Genomic DNA, 9830 nt, shown 5'->3' with positions numbered 1-9830 from the left:
ACAGAACCAGGATGCTTTTTTCAATATCTATTTTATTATTGCCCTTTCCCATATCATGAAGTTCTATTTTGTTTTTTGAGCTCATACAGACCTAGGTTAATGTTTTGCTGATCAGTTCTATTTTTTTTTGACTATAGAGTTTTTAAACATTGCAATGGAGATTTCACCTGTAAAAAGTTATAAGGCCTTTACTATTATGTTATGTGTTGTATGTATTATGTGTGCACACTTGTGTTTTGTGTTATATGTTTGAATGTACGTATGTCCATATATCATATATGATGAGCACTCATGAAAAAATGGATCCAAATATTTTTTTTATTCACGTGATTTAAATGGTTTAATTTAAATTGGGTAAATAACTATTAAGAATTGTTTTAATATGTAAACAAAAAAAAGGTTAACAGATCTGTTTGTTTACTTTCACCTTTCCTTTTCATTATATTTAATAATTCTCTTCAAGATAATGTAAATTGTTAAGAAAATTGTTTTCTTTTCTCTTCAAGATAATGTAAATTGTTAAGAAAATTGTTTTCTTTTAGTGCCTTCTGGAATGTTACATAATTTTTTCTTTAGCCATTATTGCCAGAATTCCTATCTTCATCCCAGTGCCGGTGAAGACAAAGATAAAACTAATCTACAGCTTCTGCAATAGCCATCACTGAACTGCTTGCAGAACTTGCCTAAACTATGTGCAGAACTTGCAGAACTTGCCTAGACTTGCCTAGACTATGCATTGTGAACTATCTGTTGGTGCAGCGACTTGTGGTAGTGTTGGGGTATTTTTGCTGATGATGTCATTGGTGGTACAATTTTTCCAACAAGAGCCATCAGTTGGCTTGGTGTATCTTCCTCCCTTCTGCTTGTCATGACAAAGACCTCTCCACAGGTGTGGCTGTATACTGGACCGGTAGTCAATGACGGGTAAGATCCAATTACAATGGTACCAACCTAAGACAGGAGGCTGATGCCCTGAGGTCAGCTCATCCGAAGACGGGTAAGGACCATATGTAGTATTGGACAACCTAAGGCAGGCACGGTCCCCAAGCCACATGCTTGTTGTTTAAACAGAGAGGGGGAGATGTTGAGAGCCACAGCCAAAGGGGCCCCAGCAAACTTCCAGCTGCCAGCAAACTTCCAGCTGCCGGCTAATGATTGGCTCACAGCAGCCCCAGCAACATCTAGCTGATTGGCTCCTCTGCGGTGATGTTCATTGGGCTGTTTCCCTGCCCTTCCGACTGCCAGCTGATGATTGGCTCACAGCGGCCCCAGCAACATCTAGCTGATTGGCTCCTCCACAGAGCTGCTCAGTGGGGGACTTCTTTGGCTCCGCCCACACGACCCAGCCAATCGGCCTCAAGAACTGGAGGATTGTGGGAGGTGGTGAGGGTTGTGTGGGGGTGAGAGGCTTGTGGGAAGCCGGTGGTGGCAGTTGGGCTCTGAGGGTTTTTTCCTGAGGAGCTGTTTTGTTTGGCGTTTGTAGTTCTAAAAATAAAGTTAGTTTCTTTTGACAAGTGGCTCCTGAATTGTGCCCATCCAGACTGCGGCAGTTACATTATAATGTTTAAGAGAAATGCATGACATGACATTTTACAAACATCTAAGTCAATATTACAGTATCAAAATATTAAAATTTCATGTTATAACATTTATAGTTTAAGAAAAAAGATATAAGACTTCAATTTATATGTGAAGTCTTCACAAAATATAATTTTAATAAAAAATTTGGGGAAGTGTCTCAATCCAAAATGCATAGCAGCTCCTTGTTTATAACAATGAAAAACGGAAAAACCAATGGATATTAAACCAATAGTTTATTGATACCAGGTAATGCATGGTTTCAGTTCTCACGCTACTGAGAAACAACCATGTAAATTCAGGAATGTATCACTTTATATGCCTAATATTATTCCAGACTATTTTTTATATTCTGCTGATACAGTTTTATTTATAGTCACAATGTTAAAATTTTACAAAGATGAAGTTTGATTAATTGCATTTTCATTAATTCTATTTTTCATTGGGGACAATCACAGTATTTAGGGCTAACCATTTGTAAAAACACAAAGAAAAATTGGGTACATCTTTTTGAACAGTAGAAATTTATGTGAAATAAAAAGGAGCCATAAAAATTTATGATTCAATTTAGGGTAGTGGTTTCCAGACTTTTGTTCTCTATGAACTCTTTCAGGATCAGTTGAAAGAAAAATGCAGTAGTCTGAGAAAGTGAGATAACAATAATCACCTTTATTACTGATAAAAATAATGATACTAGAATGAGATATACTTACCAATTCAATTAGGGGAAGGGTAAATCACAGGATTCCTCTTTTGAGAAATGCTACCTTCAAAATCACAAGACAAATAAATGTGCTTAATGTATTTCTTGAGGGTAAATTACTACCCAAACAGAGAAGAAAAGTTATACCTATTCATTCTCTCAAACTCATTTCTCTCTTGGGGAGAAGGAAGTAAAGAGATGTGGAGGTCAGAGGGGGTGCTCTATGGAAGCTTTAACCTTGTGGAAACCAAGAAGTAGATGTTAGGAATTCCACATCAATCCTTCCTTTTTGTGTTCCTGTATAAAATTGCTGAAAGAAACACAACAATCAACCATTAATACCATTTAATTACAACTGGAAAGATTCTTTCATGTGGTCCCTAAGCTGCCCTGTTGGTGATCTCTAGATTCTGCAGATCCCTCACTTGTTCAGTTGGTCATGTACACAGACTGGCACCTCCTTCTCACCTCTGAGGTCTGGGTTCCAAGGACTCATGCTAATTTATCTGTTTTTTTTTCCTTCAGAGCAACAGATCCTAAGTCTAATTCACTATTTCCCAAATATCTGTGATGAAAGATGTTTTATTTTTATATCCCTTTTTTTATTTTTGTGATATTCAATATGCTGTGGTTTGTGGTTTGAACTTTTTCCCCCTTTGTTATCATGTTGGAAATTTTAGTCACTGAAGCAACAATGTTGGAAGGTAGGGCCTTTGAAAGGTGATTTGGTCATAAGGGTTTGCTTTTATGAATGGATTAATACTGTTATCATGTATGAGGGTTCATTATCCCAGGAATTGCTTCAGCGAGTCTTTATCTTTCTTTTGATTTTTATAAGATATGCTGTTAGATTACTGCAGCTTCCCCAGTCATGATCCAAGCTGTCCCACACTTGGCCATATAAGCTCTAAGGTAATTGATGCAGGAACCAATAAGAAAGCATTCAAACAGATTAGAACATTGGAAATTAGCTCCACTTTTCTGTTTCAGCCAGTCTCCTTCTTTAATGTTTTCCTCAAGCCACGTCCTACCAGGTAAAAGAGGGTGAACAAAAAAATGCCATAAAATCCCCCTCCATTCAGAATGTGTTTCTTTCTGGATTGGTTGCTCATTTGAGGTCATTTCCAGAGCTTCATCAGGCAGTCTCTACCAGTTTGTTTGATGCTTCTATGGGGGAATGTGACCCTAAAGGTTCCTAGTTTATCATCTTTCTCTAAGTCCTCCCATCAGTATTTTTACTATCTATATCAATATTCTCTAGCACTATAAGAAGAAAATCATATTTATTTGTTGAACAAAATGTAAAGATCTTAGGAGTGTGTAGTAGCAGGACTGATGTTACTGATATAGTGTCTATTTGCTTCCTAGTAGATTGCCATATTGCCCAAGGACTGTAGCAAAATCTTATTTAATAGTAGTTCTGGTGATTTTACCAAGAATACAACTCAAGTGGTGACAAATATGTGATACTGACAATATCTTTCTTACCACATTTAAGGACTGGAGTAATCAGGAAAGGCTTTTTTAAAAATGTATTCCTTTGGGGATCCAAGATGGCAAGCTAGAGGGAGGCTGCATTCTGTGTCACTACATGACCTGGAATTCAAGTAGTGGGAATATTGTTTCTCTGTGAGCTATCAGAGGACCCCCAGCAGCTGTTCCCTCACAGGAATCTCGGCCACCATGCCCACACAGTTCTCCAGATCTCACCATCAGTGCAGGACTACCAACCACTTGCCCACGCAGGACCACTGGCATCAGCACTCGTGCAGGACCCCTGGCCACCCACCCACCCACCCACCCAGGAATCCCAGCCACCGCTCACATACCTGGACACTGCCCATATGCAGGACCTCTGGCTGCCACTCCCATTTGGACCCCCATCTACCAACGTGGGGCTTCCCCAGTCGCCTCCATCTTGAGGCACTGCAACCAGTGTCACAGTCCCCTACACACAGTAGCCTGCACCTGAGACACAGGACAGGGTTTGGAGACTGATGCCAGCCACAACACTGCATGCCACAGAGCTGCATCTCTGAACATGCTGCCCAATGCCACCACTCAGCCCAACTAGACTCAACACCCCATCTCTGAAAGCAGTCACCTCCATCTTGAGACACCTGTGTCGTCATCTTTACTTGGGGCAACTCCCAGCTTGGGACACCTACTAAAACCTAGAAGCAATATAAAGAAAAGGTTTTGGAACCCTGCAGAGACACTACCAGCCTATAGGGTAAAAACTAATACCTCAAATCTGCAGTGCTAGAAGGGAACACACGAACAACAGGAAAAAACAAGGACAGAAAGTGCTCCAAACAAACCAAGATACTAAATTACTAGAATCCATGGCCAGCATAGCAGAAGAAATGACAGACAAGGAGTTCAGAATGTACATAACTAAAATAATGTTCTGTGATTTAAAATATGATATAAGAGAGCAAATACAGACATCCAAAGATCATTTTGATTAAGAGCTACGTAAACAAATAAATATTTTTTAAAAATATTTGTTTTTAAAAAAAGGAGAAACCAAGTAGAGTTAAATACCAAAAATAAGCAAAAATGGCTTGGAATACAAATCATGTCTCAATAATAACTCTGAATGTTAATGGCCTCAACTTACAATCAAAAGACATAGACTGGCATATTGAATTTTAAAACAGACCCAACAATATGCTGCCTCCAAGAGACTCATCTCATAGGAAGAAACATCCACAGACTGAAGGTGAAGGGTTGGTGGAAACCATTCCACTCACATGGACTGCGGAAACAAGCAGAGGTCTCCATCCTCAAATCAAATAAAGTAGACTTCAATTCAAAGTTAATCAAAATGGGTAAAGAACAATATTACATACTGCTTAAGGAAAACCTACATCAACAATGTATGACAATTATAAATATATGTTCCCCAAAATTGAGCACCCAGGTTCAAAATGTGCTAATGAGCCAGCTGAGTGTGTCAATGGCAGGCCTCCTGAGACCCATAGAGGTGTTCTACATGTACACAGCAACTTTAGGATTTACTACCTGTCCTGATGCTTATCTTCCAGAGGCTCTTATACCATCAATGAAGTGACTGGGCATACATCAGAGGTGTTCCTGCAACTACTTTTTACTCTTTTAAATGATGAATCATTCCTGGATATATTGATATCTTCTTATATTCTATATTTTATAACAGCTTGCCAAGTTGGAAAATAGGTCTTTTGATTATCATGCTAGAGAAAGAGAAACTAAGCCTCAGAGAGGTGAAACTATTTGCTTGAAGTAGCAAATTGTTTATAAGACTGTTTTGAAGCACAGCCACAATTGTAGGCAGTTGTAGGAGCATTTTGAGAAACACAGTTAACCACTTCATGGCTAATTCAGCCAAACCTCAAAGACAGTCTAATTTAGAAAATTTATCATTGGACTAAGAATCAGGAAATTTGGATGCTAACTTTATGTAACCAATTACATGTTTACTGTGTCTTTTGCCTTTGAAAATTCACTTCTGCACTTACTGGGATAATTATATTGGATTTTGTCAGAAGGTTGCAAAAGGCAAATTTCTACCTCCGTTCCACTAAGTCAGGAGAGTTGGATGGAACCTTTCCTTAAGCTGTGGCAGTTTGTAGAGAACCAATGGATGATGTTCCTTTCAAGATTTAAAAAGGTGAGAACTTGACCCAAAGATATAGATTTCTAAAGGGGTCATTTTAATAATGTCTAAGACTTAATTGAAAGTTGAGTAATATGGAGGTCTGTGCCCAGGTTCATCAGGGTCCAGACCATTGCACCAAATGCCCAGGGTTGGAAGTTGTGGACAGCACTCTGTATCCTAAGCCACATAGTCACAGGGCAAGCCTTCAACTCCATTAGTTCTGCCTTAACAAAATCCTCCAGACTTCAGCTTCACTTCCTGAGCTTCTTGATATCACCCATACCAGTGTTTCCTGCTTACATTAAAGAGAGAAACTTCATCCATATCCACGTCAGTATCAGAAGAGCTGAGTTTCAGGAAAATGCTCAAATCTTGAATTGGTTATATGAACTACCTGGAAGAGTGAAAATTTGCCTAGTCTGATGTGAGTCATCTCTTATATACAAAGGGAAAACAGTAAATGATCAGTTGTGGACACCAGAAAGAATTCCAAATGAAGTCAAGGCTTTAGGGGAGAATAGTCCTCAAAGGAAAAGAGGGAAATAAGCACTGTGGTGGGAGTAGGCAGGAGGTGGAGGGCTTCTGCTTCTAGTAGTGCTTTAACAGTTTAGGAGAGTAATCAACACATTTTTAAGGTATAATACAAGAAAATCAAAGTTTATGGACTTCCAGTGAAAAATAGGTATAATTCTGGCACTTACTATGCCACTATTAGGGGATTCTTTTTTTCCTTTACAAAACAAAGACCATCTAAGCAGTTTCACTTGATGGAGGACAGAGACCTTTTTTGAATCATTGCCACAATTTATCTACAGAGAAACTGAGTACTTCATCATTCATGGAACTTCACTATATAGAATAAAAATAAATCAAAGATTCTGAAGAGCAGAATACAGAAGGCTAAATATTAGGCATAGAAGGTAAGAGTATGTTTGTTGTGTGTGTGTGTGAATGTGTAATTAAAATATTGCTTTAAATTCACAAATTATTTATTATAGTTTATACTACTAATGCCTACATCTGTTAATTGAGAAAATTACGAAAGGTAAGGAACTGAAAGTCTAGTTGTCGTGCCTCAAAACAATCATAAGGCAATGTCTGAATGATGGTTATAGTTATAGTTATGCATGCTGAGCAGCCTTACTTTGTCATCTGAGAGGCACATGTGGCTCAGTAGAGGTTTTAGGTGGCCTCTGCAAAACCTGCTACTTGGCAAAGGCCTACTTCCCCAGCTCCCATACAGGTTGGGGACTACCAGCTCATAAGAGTACCTTCCTCTTGAACATTGCCCTCACTAATTGGAATTTTCCTGATCATAGACTGCCACTGAGGCTGTGGAGAATCGCCTGTTACATACCTACCTTTGGGCTAGCATGTATAGAGGTTCCAATGTTACCCAGCCATCTTACCCCAAGGTGACACAAGTATGTGGTGTCATTCATGCTCCAGTCTGAGGCTGAATCCATCCCTTTTCTAACCCTGCTTTCCAAAGTCCCTAAAAATATCACTTGCATGGGAATCCGTATCTCAGGTTCTACTTCCAGAGAACCAGACTAAGCCAGCTGAATGGGAGACATTGAATACAAGGAAATACTAATAGTCAAGCTTCTACTTAAAATTTATGTTAAAATACTATTTTATTTGCTAATTTCTGACTGTGAGTTAACATACTACAAAATTTTGGAAATATTTTTTCTCAAAATGACTAAGACCAAAAAAACTATTTTAATAAAATAATAATAATAATAATAACCCACAATTAAAAACATATGTTACCTCATTTGATTATCATGATGACTCAGGATGGTTGGAAGGGCAACCTAAATTTTACAGATAAATAAATTAAGAAAAGCCCTGAAAACCTAGGTGTTTTGCCTCATAAAATACAAGGCAAGTGTCAGAATCATGGATAAATTTAACTTCTCACTTTTTTAAAGAAAATTATTTCTCATTTTGTGTCTGATTTCCTTACAGATTAAAATTTACTTTGAAAAATCTAATTAACCAACATGTTTTAGTGTACACATCCACATACACTCACACACTGTGCACACAGAAGTATACTGCGAGGGTAGGTCTATTTATATACACACATAAGAAGGAAGTGATGTCCTCAGTATAGCTTAGCATATACACAGGAAATGCAACACCACATCAAAATTCACTACCTGAATGAATATCTGAATACACTGTAATGTTGTTAAAATTATCAGAGAATCTAAAAACGAGCGTCTTCCTTAAAATTTTGTTTCCAAAGCTCTTCCATAAGAAATGAAACTACATGTATTCCGCTCTTCATGCTGATTCTTTAGTAAAAAGATTGAAAATTTTTTTAAAAATTTAGTTATAGATGAACAAAATGCCTTTATTTTACTGGTGTATTTTCATGTGGTGCCGAGTATAGAACCCAGTGCCTCACACATGCTAGGCAATAGCTCTGCCGCTGAGCTACATTCCCAGCCCAAGAATGAAAAAGTTTTTACAGATGGTTATGTAATTAACTAACATTGAAAGGAGTGAAATTATTAATATCCAATTAATTTATCTGTATTCCTGGATTTTAAGTTGAAATGCTCAATTTTTGAATCAATGGACACGAGCAGATGGAATCCTACAGTAGAAAGAAGAAACAGTGTATTTGTCATTGCATTTTCAATAGGTAATAGGGAAGAGGTGGCTTTCAATATTCAAGAAACAGTATGGGGTGCTTTGTATATGATTAAAATATGTTAAGTTTCCCAATGGATAAGCTAATCATTGGCTGGCTATCTTAACAACCTAAGCAAAATTATTGTGGTAAAATATTTTTGGGAAAAAATAATGCATATATTCTTCAACTTCTTGTGGGCCCACTATCCCTATTTTCCCACAACAAGGATAAGAATGCTAGAGAACATTCTGTTTTTCACCTTCAGGTGCTGTATGAAACAGGTACATGAGTGGGATCAGAGGCAAAGGTGCTGAGAGATTCTTGTTGTGCAGCAGGGTTCCTCTATGGCATATGTTCTGTGTTCTTCCATGATCACCCCATCATATCAGTTTAACAATTGGACAACATCAAAAGAGTTATTACTATGACTATCAGCTTCAACTTGGTTGTACCTGCTTATAGAGTTGACAAATAACAGCCATAGCAAGCAAATAGAAGTTCATCATTTACTTCTAAAGATTTGGGCTGAAATCAATACTTTCAATCACTTGTGCAACTTGAATCTTTGCCTCAGGTGACTGGATGTTGAGTCTACTCTAATATAAGGGAGATATAAATCTCAGTGTTCCCTTCAAAAAAGATTTAGAATCTACTGCCATTAAGTGTCATAATTATAGCTGGCAAATTAAAGATATTTTATTAAATTATTTCCAGATTTCAAGTTGCCAAAGTATTCCAGTATTAGTTAAAAACAAGAAAATATACACTTAAGGGAGGGATTTCAGATTTATGCACACAGAAGTACATCTAATGGTATCAGATGTCTACTATGCTTTTATGGCTTATTCTTTCAGGAAGGTTGAACTGAAGGTATCAATTAAAAATCATAGTAATTAGGGCTGGGGATGTGGCTCAAGCAGTAGCGTGCTCGCCTGGCATGTGATCTTTAGCACCTCATACAAACAAAGTTGTTGTATCGGCCGAAAACTAAAAAATAAATATTAAAAATTCTCTCTCTCGTGCGCACTCTCTCTCTAAAAAAAATCATAGTAATTAGTAACTGAAATATTATTTCTTTTTTAAAATATTTTTTAGTTGTCAATGGACCTTTATTTTATTTATTTGTATGCAGTGCTAAGAATCGAACGCAGTGCCTCACACATACTAGGAAAGCACTCTATCACTGAGCCACAACCTCAGCCCAAATATTATTTCTAATATACAATTGATGCTTCAAAATGCAGAATGCAAGTATT

This window comes from Spermophilus citellus (genome assembly GCF_964194105.1).
Source record: "Spermophilus citellus genome assembly, chromosome: 2".
Lineage (NCBI taxonomy): Eukaryota > Metazoa > Chordata > Mammalia > Rodentia > Sciuridae > Spermophilus > Spermophilus citellus.
Note: the sequence above shows the minus strand (reverse complement) of the source record.